The sequence below is a fragment of the Ranitomeya variabilis genome, chromosome 7, assembly GCF_051348905.1.
Source record: "Ranitomeya variabilis isolate aRanVar5 chromosome 7, aRanVar5.hap1, whole genome shotgun sequence".
NCBI classification, from domain to species: domain Eukaryota; kingdom Metazoa; phylum Chordata; class Amphibia; order Anura; family Dendrobatidae; genus Ranitomeya; species Ranitomeya variabilis.
The window spans coordinates 64,284,267-64,299,597 of record NC_135238.1 but is presented as its reverse complement, the minus strand read 5'-3'; positions in this window follow the sequence as shown (position 1 = coordinate 64,299,597).

The window sequence follows — 15,331 nt, the reverse complement described above, 5'->3', positions numbered from 1 at the left end:
GTTACGTGGCGACCCTCAAGACTGGGCATTCTCCCTTGCGCCAGGAGATCCTGCATTGCTTAATGTAGATGCGTTTTTTCTGGCGCTTGGAGTGCTTTATGACGAACCTAACTCTGTAGATCAGGCAGAGAAAATCTTGCTGTCTTTGTGTCAGGGTCAGGATGAAGCGGAGGTATATTGCCAGAAGTTTAGAAAGTGGTCTGTGCTTACTCAATGGAATGAGTGTGCCCTTGCGGCAATTTTCAGAAAGGGTCTTTCTGAAGCCCTTAAGGATGTTATGGTGGGGTTCCCCACGCCTGCTGGCCTGAATGAATCAATGTCCTTGGCCATTCAGATCGATCGGCGCTTGCGTGAGCGCAAAGTTGTGCACCATTTGGCGGTTTCCTCTGAGCAGAGGCCTGAGCCTATGCAATGTGATAGGACTTTGACCAGAGCTGAACGGCAAGAACACAGATGTCAGAATGGGCTGTGTTTTTACTGTGGTGACTCCACTCATGCTATCTCTGATTGTCCTAAGCGCACTAAGCGGTTCGCTAGGTCTGTCACCATTGGTACTGTACAGCCTAAATTTCTTTTGTCCGTTACTCTGATTTGCTCTTTGTCATCCTACTCTGTTATGGCATTTGTGGACTCAGGCGCTGCCCTGAATTTGATGGACTTGGAGTTTGCCAGGCGCTGTGGTTTTTTCTTGGAGCCCTTGCAGTATCCTATTCCATTAAGGGGAATTGATGCTACGCCTTTGGCCAAGAATAAACCTCAGTACTGGACTCAGTTGACCATGTGCATGGTTCCTGCACATCAGGAAGATGTTCGCTTTTTGGTGTTGCATAATTTGCATGATGTGGTCGTGTTGGGTTTGCCATGGCTACAGGTCCATAATCCAGTATTGGATTGGAAATCAATGTCTGTGTCCAGTTGGGGTTGTCAAGGGGTACATGGTGATGTTCCGTTGTTGTCAATTTCTCCTTCTACTCCTTCTGAAGTCCCTGAGTTTTTGTCGGATTACCGAGATGTATTTGATGAGCCCAAGTCCAGTGCCCTACCTCCTCATAGGGATTGTGATTGTGCTATTAATTTGATTCCTGGTAGTAAATTTCCTAAGGGACAGCTTTTCAAATTATCTGTGCCGGAACACGCCGCTATGCGGAATTATATAAAGGAGTCCTTGGAGAAAGGGCATATTCGCCCGTCGTCGTCACCGTTGGGAGCAGGGTTCTTTTTTGTGGCCAAGAAGGATGGTTCTCTGAGATCTTGTATAGATTACCGCCTTCTCAATAAAATCACGGTCAAATTTCAGTACCCTTTGCCTCTACTGTCTGATTTGTTTGCTCGGATTAAGGGGGCTAGTTGGTTCACCAAGATAGATCTTCGAGGGGCGTATAATCTTGTGCGTATTAAACAGGGCGATGAATGGAAAACAGCATTTAATAAGCCCGAGGGCCATTTTGAGTACCTGGTGATGCCATTCGGGCTTTCTAATGCTCCATCTGTGTTTCAGTCCTTTATGCATGACATCTTCCGAAAGTATTTGGATAGATTCATTATTGTATATTTGGATGATATTTTGGTCTTTTCGGATGATTGGGAGTCTCATGTGAAGCAGGTCAGAATGGTGTTCCAGGTTCTTCGTGCTAATTCTTTGTTTGTGAAGGGGTCTAAATATCTCTTCGGAGTTCAGAAGGTTTCCTTTTTGGGCTTCATTTTTTCCCCTTCTACTATCGAGATGGATCCTGTTAAAGTTCAGGCCATTTATGATTGGACTCAGCCTACATCTGTGAAGAGCCTTCAGAAATTTCTGGGCTTTGCTAATTTTTACCGTCGCTTCATTGCTAATTTTTCTAGTGTTGTTAAACCGTTGACGGATTTGACCAAGAAAGGTGCTGATGTGGTGAATTGGTCCTCTGCGGCCGTTGAGGCCTTTCAGGAGTTGAAACGTCGTTTATCTTCGGCCCCTGTGTTGTGTCAGCCAGATGTTTCGCTCCCTTTTCAGGTCGAGGTTGATGCTTCTGAGATTGGAACAGGGGCTGTTTTGTCTCAAAGATGTTCTGATGGCTCTGTGATGAAGCCATGTGCTTTCTTTTCTAGAAAGTTTTCGCCTGCTGAGCGCAATTATGATATTGGCAATCGGGAGTTGTTGGCTATGAAGTGGGCGTTCGAGGAGTGGCGACATTGGCTTGAGGGAGCCAAGCATTGCGTAGTGGTCTGTTGTGAACTCTGTTTTTGGGCTCCCTCTTGTGGTCACAACTGGTACTGTGTGAGTGCTGTCTTTGGGCTCCCTCTGGTGGTTCTTTGTGTCATTCTGCAGGTCTGAGGCAGGATCAGCTGTCTCGTTATCTCTCAGCTGGTTTCCTATTTAGTTCACCTGGACTCTCAGTTGTTGCCTGCTGTCAATGTCTTCAGTGCTATTTTGGAGCTCTCCTGCAGTCCTTCGTTATCAGTCTCTTCAAGAGAAGCTAAGTTTTGCTTGGTTCATTTTTTGACCATCAGTGGTCATATGTTTCTTGGTTTATTTTTGTTTTCTTGTCCAGCTTGCTAATATGTGATTTCCTTGCTTGCTGGTCGCTCTAGGGGGCTGAGTTTCTCCCCTCACACCGTTAGTTGGTGTGGGGGTTCTTGAATTCTCAGCGTGGATATTTTGCATAGGGTTTTTTACTGACCGCACAGTTCCCTATCTGTCTTCTGCTATCTAGTATTAGTGGGCCTCTTTTGCTTAATCTGTTTTCATTTCTACGTTTGTGTTTTCCCCTTACCTCACCGTTATTATTTGTTGGGGGCTTCCTATATCTTTGGGGTGATTTCTCTTGAGGCAAGTGAGGTCTTACTTTCCCTCCAGGAATAGATAGTTTCTCAGGCTGCGTCGAGACATCCAGGATTTTAGGCACGTTCACCGGCTTCCTTTAGTGTGTTGGTTAGGATCAGGTTTGCGGTCAGTCCAGTTACCACCTCCCTAGAGCTCGTGTCTGTTTTCATAAACTTAACTAGTCCGTTTTGTGATCCTCAGCCACTAGGATCGTAACAGTACAGCAGGCCAAAAAAAAGTGTTTAATGCATCGCAGAAGTGGGATAAGAGAAGCCCTGAGTACAATTTTTTTTTTTTCTCTCTAACTTTGCTGCAGTCTGTCCAGCTTCTCTCATCCCCTTAATCTCTGGGTGGTTTTGTGTTCAGCTGCAGACATGGATATTCAGAGTCTGACTTCTAGTGTGGTTCATCTTGCTGCAAGGGTGCAAAGCATTCAGGATTTTGTTGTTCATAGCCCTATGTCAGAGCCAAAAATACCTATTCCTGAGTTGTTTTCTGGAGATAGATCTAGGTTTCTGAATTTTAAGAATAATTGTAAATTATTTCTATCTTTGAGACCTCGTTCCTCTGGTGATTCCGCTCAGCAAGTTAAAATTCTTATCTCCTTGTTACGCGGCGACCCTCAAGATTGGGCCTTCTCTCTGGTGCCAGGAGATCCTGCATTGCTGAATGTGGATGCGTTTTTTCTGGCGCTTGGACTGCTTTATGAGGAACCTAATCTTGAGAACCAGGCAGAAAAGGCCTTGCTGGCTCTTTCTCAGGGCCAGGATGAAGCTGAGGTGTATTGTCAAAAATTTCGGAAATGGTCGGTGCTTACTCAATGGAATGAGTGTGCCCTGGCTGCAAATTTCAGAGAAGGTCTTTCTGAAGCCATTAAGAATGTTATGGTGGGGTTCCCCACGCCTGCAAGTCTGAATGACTCAATGGCTTTGGCCATTCAGATTGATCGGCGTTTACGAGAGCGCAAATCTGCGCACCATCTGGCGGTGTTTTCTGAACAGAGACCTGAGTCTATGCAATGTGACCGAGTTCTGACCAGAATTGAGCGGCAAAATCATAGACATCAAAATGGGTTGTGCTTTTACTGTGGTGATTCAACTCATGCTATCTCAGCATGCTCTAAGCGCGTTAAAAAAATTGCTAAACCTGTCACCATTGGTACTTTACAGCCTAAATTCATTTTGTCTGTTACTTTAATTTGTTCTTTGTCATCCTACTCGGTTATGGCTTTTGTGGATTCAGGTGCTGCCCTGAATCTGATGGATTTGTCATTTGCCAGGCGCTGTGGTTTTGGTCCTGGAGCCTTTGGAATTCCCTATTCCACTGAGGGGAATTGATGCTACACCATTGGCTGAGAATAAGCCTCAATATTGGACTCAAGTGACCATGTGCATGACTCCTGTACATCAGGAGGTGATTCGCTTTCTTGTGCTGCATAATTTGCATGATGTTGTCGTGTTGGGTCTGCCATGGCTGCAGGCCCATAATCCAGTTCTGGATTGGAAAGCTATGTCTGTGTCAAGTTGGGGTTGCCAGGGGATTCATGGCGATGCTCCTTTGGTATCAATTGCTTCTTCCACTCCTTCTGAGGTCCCTGAGTTTTTGTCGGACTAACAGGATGTATTTGATGAGCCCAGATCCGGTGCCCTGCCTCCTCACAGGGATTGTGATTGTGCTATAAATTTGATTCCTGGTAGTAAGTTCCCTAAGGGACGACTTTTTAATTTGTCTGTACCAGAACATGCCGCAATGCGGAGCTATATAAAGGAGTCTTTAGAGAAGGGACATATTGGCCCGTCCTCCTCCCCTCTTGGTGCAGGATTCTTTTTTGTGACCAAGAAGGATGGTTCTCTGAGACCTTGTATAGATTATCGTCTTTTAAATAAAATCACGGTCAAATTTCAGTATCCTTTGCCATTTGAGGAGTGGCGACGTTAGCTTGAGGGAGCTAAGCATCGTGTAGTGGTCTTAACTGATCACAAAAATCTGATTTATCTCGAGTCTGCCAAGCGGCTGAATCCTAGACAGGCTCGTTGGTCATTGTTTTTCTCCCATTTCGATTTCGTGGTATCGTACCTGCCTGGTTCGAAGAACGTGAAAGCTGATGCTCTTTCTAGGAGTTTTGTGCCTGACTCTCAGGGAGTTTCAGAGCCGGCTGGTATCCTCAGAGAGGGAGTGATTTTGTCTGCCATTTCCCCAGATTTGCGATGAGTGCTGCAGAAATTTCAGGCGGATAGACCGGACCGTTGCCCACCAGAGAGACTGTTTGTCCCAGATAGATGGACCAGCAGAGTTATTTCCGAGGTTCATTCTTCGGTGTTGGCAGGACATCCTGGGATTTTTGGTACCAGAGATTTGGTGGCTAGGTCCTTCTGGTGGCCTTCCTTGTCGCGGGATGTGCGTTCCTTTGTGCAGTCCTGTGGGATTTGTGCTCGGGCTAAGCCTTGCTGTTCTCGTGCCAGCGGTTTGCTTTTGCCTTTGCCTGTCCCGAAGAGGCCTTGGACGCACATTTCCATGGATTTTATTTCGGATCTTCCAGTCTCTCAGAGAATGTCTGTCATCTGGGTGGTGTGTGATCGTTTTTCCAAGATGGTCCATTTGGTGCCCTTGCCTAAGTTGCCTTCCTCCTCCGATTTGGTTCCTCTATTTTTTCAGAATGTGGTTCGCTTGCACGGCATTCCTGAAAATATTGTGTCTGATAGAGGATCCCAGTTTGTGTCCAGGTTTTGGCGGATCTTTTGTGCTAAGATGGGCATTGATTTGTCTTTTTCGTCTGCCTTCCATCCTCAGACGAATGGTCAAACCGAGCGAACTAATCAGACCTTGGAAACTTATTTAAGATGTTTTGCTTCTGCTGATCAGGATGATTGGGTGACTTTTTTGCCATTGGCCGAGTTTGCCCTCGGGCTAGTTCTGCTACTTTGGTTTCGCCTTTTTTGTGCAATTCTGGTTTTCATCCTCGTTTTTCCTCGGGTCAGGTTGAGCCTTCTGACTGTCCTGGGGTGGATTCTGTGGTGGATAGGTTGCAGCAGATTTGGAACCATGTGGTGGACAATTTGAAGTTGTCACAGGAGAAGGCTCAGCGTTTTGCCAACCGCCGTCGCGGTGTGGGTCCCCGACTTCTTGTTGGGGATTTGGTATGGCTGTCTTCTCGGTATGTTCCTATGAAGGTTTCCTCTCCTAAATTCAAGCCTCGCTTCATCGGTCCTTATAAGATTTTGGAAATCCTTAACCCGGTGTCATTTTGTTTGGACCTCCCAGCGTCGTTTGCCATTCATAACGTGTTCCATAGGTCTTTGTTGCGGAGTTATGTGGTGCCTGTGGTTCCTTCTGTTGAACCCCCTGCTCCGGTGCTGGTTGAGGGCGAATTGGAGTACGTGGTGGAGAAGATCTTGAATTCTCATATTTCTAGACGGAGGCTTCAGTATTTGGTTAAGTGGAAGGGCTATGGTCAGGAGGATAATTCCTGGGTTGTCGCCTCTGATGTTCATGCGGCCGATTTGGTTCATGCCTTCCATGTGGCTCATCCTGATCGCCCTGGGGGTTTTGATGAGGGTTCGGTGACCCCTCCTCAAGGGGGGGTACTGTTGTGAACTCTGTTTTTGGGCTCCCTCTTGTGGTCACAACTGGTACTGTGTGAGTGCTGTCTTTGGGCTCCCTCTGGTGGTTCTTTGTGTCATTCTGCAGGTCTGAGGCAGGATCAGCTGTCTCGTTATCTCTTAGCTGGTTTCCTATTTAGTTCACCTGGACTCTCAGTTGTTGCCTGCTGTCAATGTCTTCAGTGCTATTTTGGAGCTCTCCTGCAGTCCTTCATTATCAGTCTCTTCAAGAGAAGCTAAGTTTTGCTTGGTTCATTTTTTGACCATCAGTGGTCATATGTTTCATGGTTTATTTTTGTTTTCTTGTCCAGCTTGCTAATATGTGATTTCCTTGCTTGCTGGTCGCTCTAGGGGGCTGAGTTTCTCCCCTCACACTATTAGTTGGTGTGGGGGTTCTTGAATTCTCAGCGTGGATATTTTGCATAGGGTTTTTTACTGACCGCACAGTTCCCTAGCTGTCTTCTGCTATCTAGTATTAGTGGGCCTCTTTTGCTTAATCTGTTTTCATTTCTACGTTTGTGTTTTCCCCTTACCTCACCGTTATTATTTGTTGGGGGCTTCCTATATCTTTGGGGTGATTTCTCTTGAGGCAAGTGAGGTCTTACTTTCCCTCCAGGAGTAGATAGTTTCTCAGGCTGCGTCGAGACGTCCAGGATTTTAGGCACGTTCACCGGCTTCCTTTAGTGTGTTGGTTAGGATCAGGTTTGCGGTCAGTCCAGTTACCACCTCCCTAGAGCTCGTGTCTAGGGTTGAGCGACTTTCATTTTTTTAAGATCGAGTCGGGTTTTGGGAAACCCGATTTTGTCCAGAGTCGAGTCGAGTGCAGTCGGCCGATTGTCGCTAAAAGTCGGGGATCGACCGAAACACGAAACCCAATGCAAGTCAATGGGGAAGCATAGTCAGCAGTGAGTGGAGGCCAGGAAAACACCTACAGTGCCCATTTTAATGCCAAAAACATCCATTCTTGTTTCTGAAGCTTGTCAATCTTAATTAACTTTATAATAATAGTTGGTCATTGGAACTTGGCGGTCATTTGGCAAAAGTTGTTAGGGGTAGGGCTGGTTCAAGGTTTTAATGGGCCCAGGAAACGTGGACTACGTCACGGCGGTGGAGCAGGGAGAGGTAAGTATTTCAACGTTGCAAGTGCTGTGATCCTGAGCAACAAGGGGGGGCCCACTCATTCGCATTGGCACTGGCACAGGGCCCCTCAAAGTATGGCGGTGTGTTTGCATGGCGGGGGCGCCTCCCACCAGCAGCGACACTTTTGCATACTCTGAGGGGCCCTGTGCCAGTGACGTCGCCAACGAGTATGCCCCCCCACCTGATGAAGGAACCTGCACTTTCATCTGCACCTTCCTCTTTGTCCCTGTGTAAGGTGGTGTAACATGCGGGAAGGGGAACCTTACATTCAGCAGGGTCAGATTCTGGCTGTGTAGAGTGCAAGGGGAATGTAGTGGTCTAGGTCAATGTACCAGCAGACTCATCTAGCAGTGGCTGGGCAATGGGCAGGATGAGGAGGAAACAGATATAGGGCCAAAGAATAAATTAGGCTAAATGCAGTTCAAAATTGGTAACAGGACTAAACAGGCGGCATTGCTTTGTTCAGTGGAGTAGCAAACCCAAGAGCAGCAAACACTTTTTCAAGGGCCCAACCACCACACCAGTAGGCCAAATGCAGTTTAATATCTGATACTATAGGCCAAAAGCCAGAAGGTAGAAGCTCAGCTGTATTCAGTTGAGGACAAACACCAGGCAGGGGCAGACACCGTTAGTAGGCCCTAAACACCATTTTTTAAAAACACAGCACTTAATGAGAGCCAGAAGGTCGAAGCTCAGCTGTGTTCAGTTGAGGACAAACACCAGGGAGCAGCAAACAGAGGTATTAGGCCCCATCCAGCAATTTAAAAAAAAAAAAAAAAAAAAAAAAAGCTTAATAAGAACCAGAAGGTAGAAGCTCTGCTTTATTCAGTTGAGGACAACACCAGGCAGGGGCAGACACCGTTAGTAGGCCGGAACCACCAATTTGTTTAAAAACAGCAGTTAATCAGAGCCAGAAGGTAGAAGCTCAGCTTTATTCAGTTGAGGACAACACCAGAGAGGGGCAGACACCGTTAGTAGGCCCTAACCACCAATTTTTAAAAACACAGCACTTAATGATAGCCAGAAGGTAGAAGCTCAGCTTTATTCAGTTGAGGACAACACCAGGCAGGGGCAGACACCGTTAGTAGGCCCTAAACACCATTTTTTAAAAACACAGCACTTAATGAGAGCCAGAAGGTAGAAGCTCAGCTGTATTCAGTTGAGGACAAACACCAGGGAGCAGCAAACAGAGGTATTAGGCCCCATCCAGCAATTTAAAAAAAAAAAAGCTTAATAGGAACCAGAAGGTAGAAGCTCAGCTTTATTCAGTTGAGGACAACACCAGGGAGGGGCAGACACCGTTAGTAGGCCGGAACCACCAATTTGTTTAAAAACAGCAGTTAATCAGAGCCAGAAGGTAGAAGCTCAGCTTTATTCAGTTGAGGACAACACCAGGCAGGGGCAGACACCGTTAGTAGGCCCTAAACACCATTTTTTAAAAACACAGCACTTAATGAGAGCCAGAAGGTAGAAGCTCAGCTGTATTCAGTTGAGGACAAACACCAGGGAGCAGCAAACAGAGGTATTAGGCCCCATCCAGCAATTTAAAAAAAAAAAAAAAAAAGCTTAATAAGAACCAGAAGGTAGAAGCTCAGCTTTATTCAGTTGAGGACAACACCAGGGAGGGGCAGACACCGTTAGTAGGCCCTAACCACCAATTTTTAAAAACACAGCACTTAATGATAGCCAGAAGGTAGAAGCTCAGCTTTATTCAGTTGAGGACAGCACCAGGGAGGGGCAGTCACCGTTAGTAGGCCGGAACCACCAATTTGTTTAAAAACAGCAGTTAATCAGAGCCAGAAGGTAGAAGCTCAGCTTTATTCAGTTGAGGACAACACCAGGCAGGGGCAGACACCGTTAGTAGGCCGGAACCAACAATTTTTTGTAAAAACAGCAGTTAATCAGAGCCAGAAGGTAGAAGCTCAGCTTTATTCAGTTGAGGACAACACCAGGGAGGGGCAGACACCGTTAGTAGGCCGGAACCACCAATTTTTAAAAACACAGCACTTAATGATAGCCAGAAGGTAGAAGTTCAGCTTTATTCAGTTGAGGCCAACACCAGGCAGGGGCAGACACCGTTAGTAGGCCCTAACCACCAATTTTTAAAAACACAGAACTTAATGATAGCCAGAAGGTAGAAGCTCAGCTTTATTCAGTTGAGGACAACACCAGGGAGGGGCAGACACCGTTAGTAGGCCGGAACCACCAATTTGTTTAAAAACAGCAGTTAATCAGAGCCAGAAGGTAGAAGCTCAGCTTTATTCAGTTGAGGACAACACCAGGGAGGGGCAGACACCGTTAGTAGGCCGGAACCACCAATTTGTTTAAAAACAGCAGTTAATCAGAGCCAGAAGGTAGAAGCTCAGCTTTATTCAGTTGGGGCCAACACCAGGGAGGGGCAGACACCGTTAGTAGGCCCTAACCACCAATTTTTAAAAACACAGCACTTAATGATAGCCAGAAGGTAGAAGCTCAGCTTTATTCAGTTGAGGACAACACCAGGCAGGGGCAGACACCGTTAGTAGGCCGGAACCACCAAATTGTTTAAAAACAGCAGTTAATCAGAGCCAGAAGGTAGAATCTCAGCTTTATTCAGTTGAGGACAACACCAGGCAGGGGCAGACACCGTTAGTAGGCCGGAACCACCAATTTTTAAAAACACAGCACTTAATGATAGCCAGAAGGTAGAAGCTCAGCTTTATTCAGTTGAGGCCAACACCAGAGAGGGGCAGACACCGTTAGTAGGCCCTAACCACCAATTTTTAAAAACACAGCACTTAATGATAGCCAGAAGGTAGAAGCTCAGCTTTATTCAGTTGAGGACAACACCAGGCAGGGGCAGACACCGTTAGTAGGCCGGAACCACCAATTTGTTTAAAAACAGCAGTTAATCAGAGCCAGAAGGTAGAAGCTCAGCTTTATTCAGTTGAGGACAACACCAGGCAGGGGCAGACAACGTTAGTAGGCCGGAACCACCAATTTGTTTAAAAACAGCAGTTAATCAGAGCCAGAAGGTAGAAGCTCAGCTTTATTCAGTTGAGGACAACACCAGGCAGGGGCAGACACCCTTAGTAGGCCGGAACCACCAATTTGTTTAAAAACAGCAGTTAATCAGAGCCAGAAGGTAGAAGCTCAGCTTTATTCAGTTGAGGACAACACCAGGCAGGGGCAGACACCGTTAGTAGGCCGGAACCACCAATTTGTTTAAAAACAGCAGTTAATCAGAGCCAGAAGGTAGAAGCTCAGCTTTATTCAGTTGAGGACAACACCAGGCAGGGGCAGACACCGTTAGTAGGCCGGAACCACCAATTTGTTTAAAAACAGCAGTTAATCAGAGCCAGAAGGTAGAAGCTCAGCTTTATTCAGTTGAGGACAACACCAGGCAGGGGCAGACACCGTTAGTAGGCCGGAACCACCAATTTGTTTAAAAACAGCAGTTAATCCGAGCCAGAAGGTAGAAGCTCAGCTTTATTCAGTTGAGGACAACACCAGGCAGGGGCAGACACCGTTAGTAGGCCGGAACCACCAATTTGTTTAAAAACAGCAGTTAATCAGAGCCAGAAGGTAGAAGCTCAGCTTTATTCAGTTGAGGACAACACCAGGCAGGGGCAGACACCGTTAGTAGGCCGGAACCACCAATTTTTAAAAACACAGCACTTAATGATAGCCAGAAGGTAGAAGCTCAGCTTTATTCAGTTGAGGCCAACACCAGAGAGGGGCAGACACCGTTAGTAGGCCCTAACCACCAATTTTTAAAAACACAGCACTTAATGATAGCCAGAAGGTAGAAGCTCAGCTTTATTCAGTTGAGGACAACACCAGGCAGGGGCAGACACCGTTAGTAGGCCGGAACCACCAATTTGTTTAAAAACAGCAGTTAATCAGAGCCAGAAGGTAGAAGCTCAGCTTTATTCAGTTGAGGACAACACCAGGCAGGGGCAGACAACGTTAGTAGGCCGGAACCACCAATTTGTTTAAAAACAGCAGTTAATCAGAGCCAGAAGGTAGAAGCTCAGCTTTATTCAGTTGAGGACAACACCAGGCAGGGGCAGACACCCTTAGTAGGCCGGAACCACCAATTTGTTTAAAAACAGCAGTTAATCAGAGCCAGAAGGTAGAAGCTCAGCTTTATTCAGTTGAGGACAACACCAGGCAGGGGCAGACACCGTTAGTAGGCCGGAACCACCAATTTGTTTAAAAACAGCAGTTAATCAGAGCCAGAAGGTAGAAGCTCAGCTTTATTCAGTTGAGGACAACACCAGGCAGGGGCAGACACCGTTAGTAGGCCGGAACCACCAATTTGTTTAAAAACAGCAGTTAATCAGAGCCAGAAGGTAGAAGCTCAGCTTTATTCAGTTGAGGACAACACCAGGCAGGGGCAGACACCGTTAGTAGGCCGGAACCACCAATTTGTTTAAAAACAGCAGTTAATCAGAGCCAGAAGGTAGAAGCTCAGCTTTATTCAGTTGAGGACAACACCAGGCAGGGGCAGACACCGTTAGTAGGCCGGAACCACCAATTTGTTTAAAAACAGCAGTTAATCAGAGCCAGAAGGTAGAAGCTCAGCTTTATTCAGTTGAGGACAACACCAGGCAGGGGCAGACACCGTTAGTAGGCCGGAACCACCAATTTTTTGTAAAAACAGCAGTTAATAAGAGCCAGAAGGTAGAAGCTCAGCTTTATTCAGTTGAGGACAACACCAGGGAGGGGCAGACACCGTTAGTAGGCCCTAACCACCAATTTTTAAAAACACAGCACTTAATGATAGCCAGAAGGTAGAAGCTCAGCTTTATTCAGTTGAGGCCAACACCAGGGAGGGGCAGACACCGTTAGTAGGCCGGAACCACCAATTTGTTTAAAAACAGCAGTTAATCAGAGCCAGAAGGTAGAAGCTCAGCTTTATTCAGTTGAGGACATCTTGAATTAGGGACTGCAGAAAGACTTAGCAGGCTGTCCCCTGTGTGGACCATGCATCCTATACATTAACCCATTGAGCCACAAAGGACACGTAACCTTCCGTGGCCATGCCTACAGGTCCATGTGTCTGTTGTCAGGTGTACCTTTGGACTCACAGATTGACAGAATGCAAGGACAATGCGGTCTTTAACATGCTGGTGGAGGGGTGGGATGGCTTTTCTCGCAAAAGAATTGTCAACTGGGTAGCTCATAGCATGGTACATCGTAGTCCATCCTGACTTTATTAATATTAAATAAAATGAAAAAATAGGCTCTATGCACTTTAAAATTGGTTCCAGGGGTACACGGGCAGCAGTGGTCTGGTCAGTGGAGGCCTAGTGGAAGGAGGGACCGCAGACAGGCTTCGAAGGCCTAACACAATAAAATGGGCTGGCTGTAGGCACTTTATAATTGGTTCCAGGGGTACACGGGCAGCAGTGGTCTGGTCAGTGGAGGCCTAGTGGAAGGAGGGACCGCAGACAGGCTTCGAAGGCCTAACACAATAAAATGGGCTGGCTGTAGGCACTGTAAAATTGGTTCCAGGGGTACACGGGCAGCAGTGGTCTGGTCAGTGGAGGCCTAATGGAAGGAGGGACCGCAGACAGGCTTCGAAGGCCTAACACAATAAAATGGGCTGGCTGTAGGCACTTTATAATTGGTTGCAGGGGTACACGGGCAGCAGTGGTCTGGTCAGTGGAGGCCTAGTGGAAGGAGGGACCGCAGACAGGCTTCGAAGGCCTAACACAATAAAATGGGCTGGCTGTGGGCACTTTATAATTGGTTCCAGGGGTACACGGGAAGCAGTGGTCTGGTCAGTGGAGGCCTAGTGGAAGGAGGGACCGCAGACAGGCTTCGAAGGCCTAACACAATAAAATGGGCTGGCTGTAGGCACTGTAAAATTGGTTCCAGGGGTACACGGGCAGCAGTGGTCTGGTCAGTGGAGGCCTAGTGGAAGGAGGGACCGCAGACAGGCTTCGAAGGCCTAACACTATAAAATGGGCTGGCTGTAGGCACTGTAAAATTGGTTCCAAGGGTACACGGGCAGCAGTGGTCGGGTCAGTGGAGGCCTAGTGGAAGGAGGGACCGCAGACAGGCTTCGAAGGCCTAACGCAATAAAATGGGCTGGCTGTAGGCACTTTATAATTGGTTCCAGGGGTACACGGGCAGCAGTGGTCTGGTCAGTGGAGGCCTAGTGGAAGGAGGGACCGCAGAAAGGCTTCGAAGGCCTAACGCAACAAAATGGGCTGGCTGTAGGCACTTTATAATTGGTTCCAGGGGTACACGGGCAGCAGTGGTCTGGTCAACGGAGGTCGACTGTAATGAGTGTCTGCCAGTTAGTAGTCAAAAACAACAATTAAATGTGAATGTCTCGCATTAAAACAAAACAAAAACACTAAAGGGTGCAATCATTAGGTTCAGGGGTGGGATCCTCTGCGTTGTTTCAGACCTACTAATTTAGCGCAAAGTATTTACTGTGGTAAATAGAGGACACTGCCCCTGACTATGTTAAGTACCATCATACATGTCAACACAATGGTATTGTCAGTGGCAGGTATGGAAGGATGTCATCGCATAGACTAAACATTGGTGGAAGTGTGAGAGATAACTGTGGAAGTGGTAGAGCAATGTTTGACCTGGGGGTGGGTGAACTCTCTTGTGGCCGGCGGTACAGGCCCAGGGCCCCTCATATTACAACAGTGTGTCTGACGTTGGGTGCGCACCACCACCGCCAGAGACACTTTATTGTACTATGAGGGACCCAGTAGCAATGCCGTCAACCAAAAGCGAGCACACCCACCTCTTCAGACAAACGACAGTCTCACGGGTGCTTGCGCCAAGTCGCGATACCACGGCCCCATGTGGGGAGTTTGGCCATTTAGGGAGGTGTAAACATGTCGTATGCTGGACAATCAGCTGCAGAAAATTAGACATTAGAAAAGTAATTCACAGTAGTCCACAGGCAAGAGCTTTTCATAGGAAAGCTAGGTGTTGGCCGGGCAAGGTGGGGCAAAAGATTTCGAAATCCAGTTGTGGTTCATTTTAATGAATGTTAGATCGTCAACATTTTGGGTAGCCAGACGAGTCCTTTTTTCGGTTAATATTGAACCTGCAGCACTGAATACTCTTTCTGATAGGACACTTGCTGCCGGGCAAGCAAGCTCCTGCAATGCATATTCTGCCAATTCTGGCCAGGTGTCTAATTTTGATGCCCAGTAATCAAATGGGAATGACGGTTGAGGGATAACATCGATAAGGGATGAAAAATAGTTAGTAACCATACTGGACAAATGTTGTCGCCTGTCACTTTCAATTGATGCAGCAGTACCTGTCCTGTCTGCGGTCATAGCAAAATCACTCCACAACCTGGTCAGAAAACCCCTCTGTCCAACGCCACTTCTGATGTGTGCACCCCTAACACTCCTAGTCTGCTGCCCCCTGGAGCTCGTGTGAGAACGATCACGTGCGCTGTGTGCTGGGAATGCCTGAAGCAAACGGTCAACAAGAGTTGATTGTTTGGTTGCTAATATTAGTTCCAAGTTCTCCTGTGGCATAATATTTTGCAATTTGCCTTTATAGCGTGGATCAAGGAGGCAGGCCAACCAGTAATCGTCATCGTTCATCATTTTCGTAATGCGTGTGTCCCTTTTTAGGATACGTAAGGCATAATCCGCCATGTGGGCCAAAGTTCCAGTTGTCAAATCTCCGGTTGTGATTGGTTGAGGGGAAGTTTCAGGCAAATCTACGTCACTTGTGTCCCTCAAAAAACCAGAACCCGGCCTTGCCACGCAACCAATTTCCAGTGCCCCCGGGAAAGCTTCCGCATTAAAAATATACT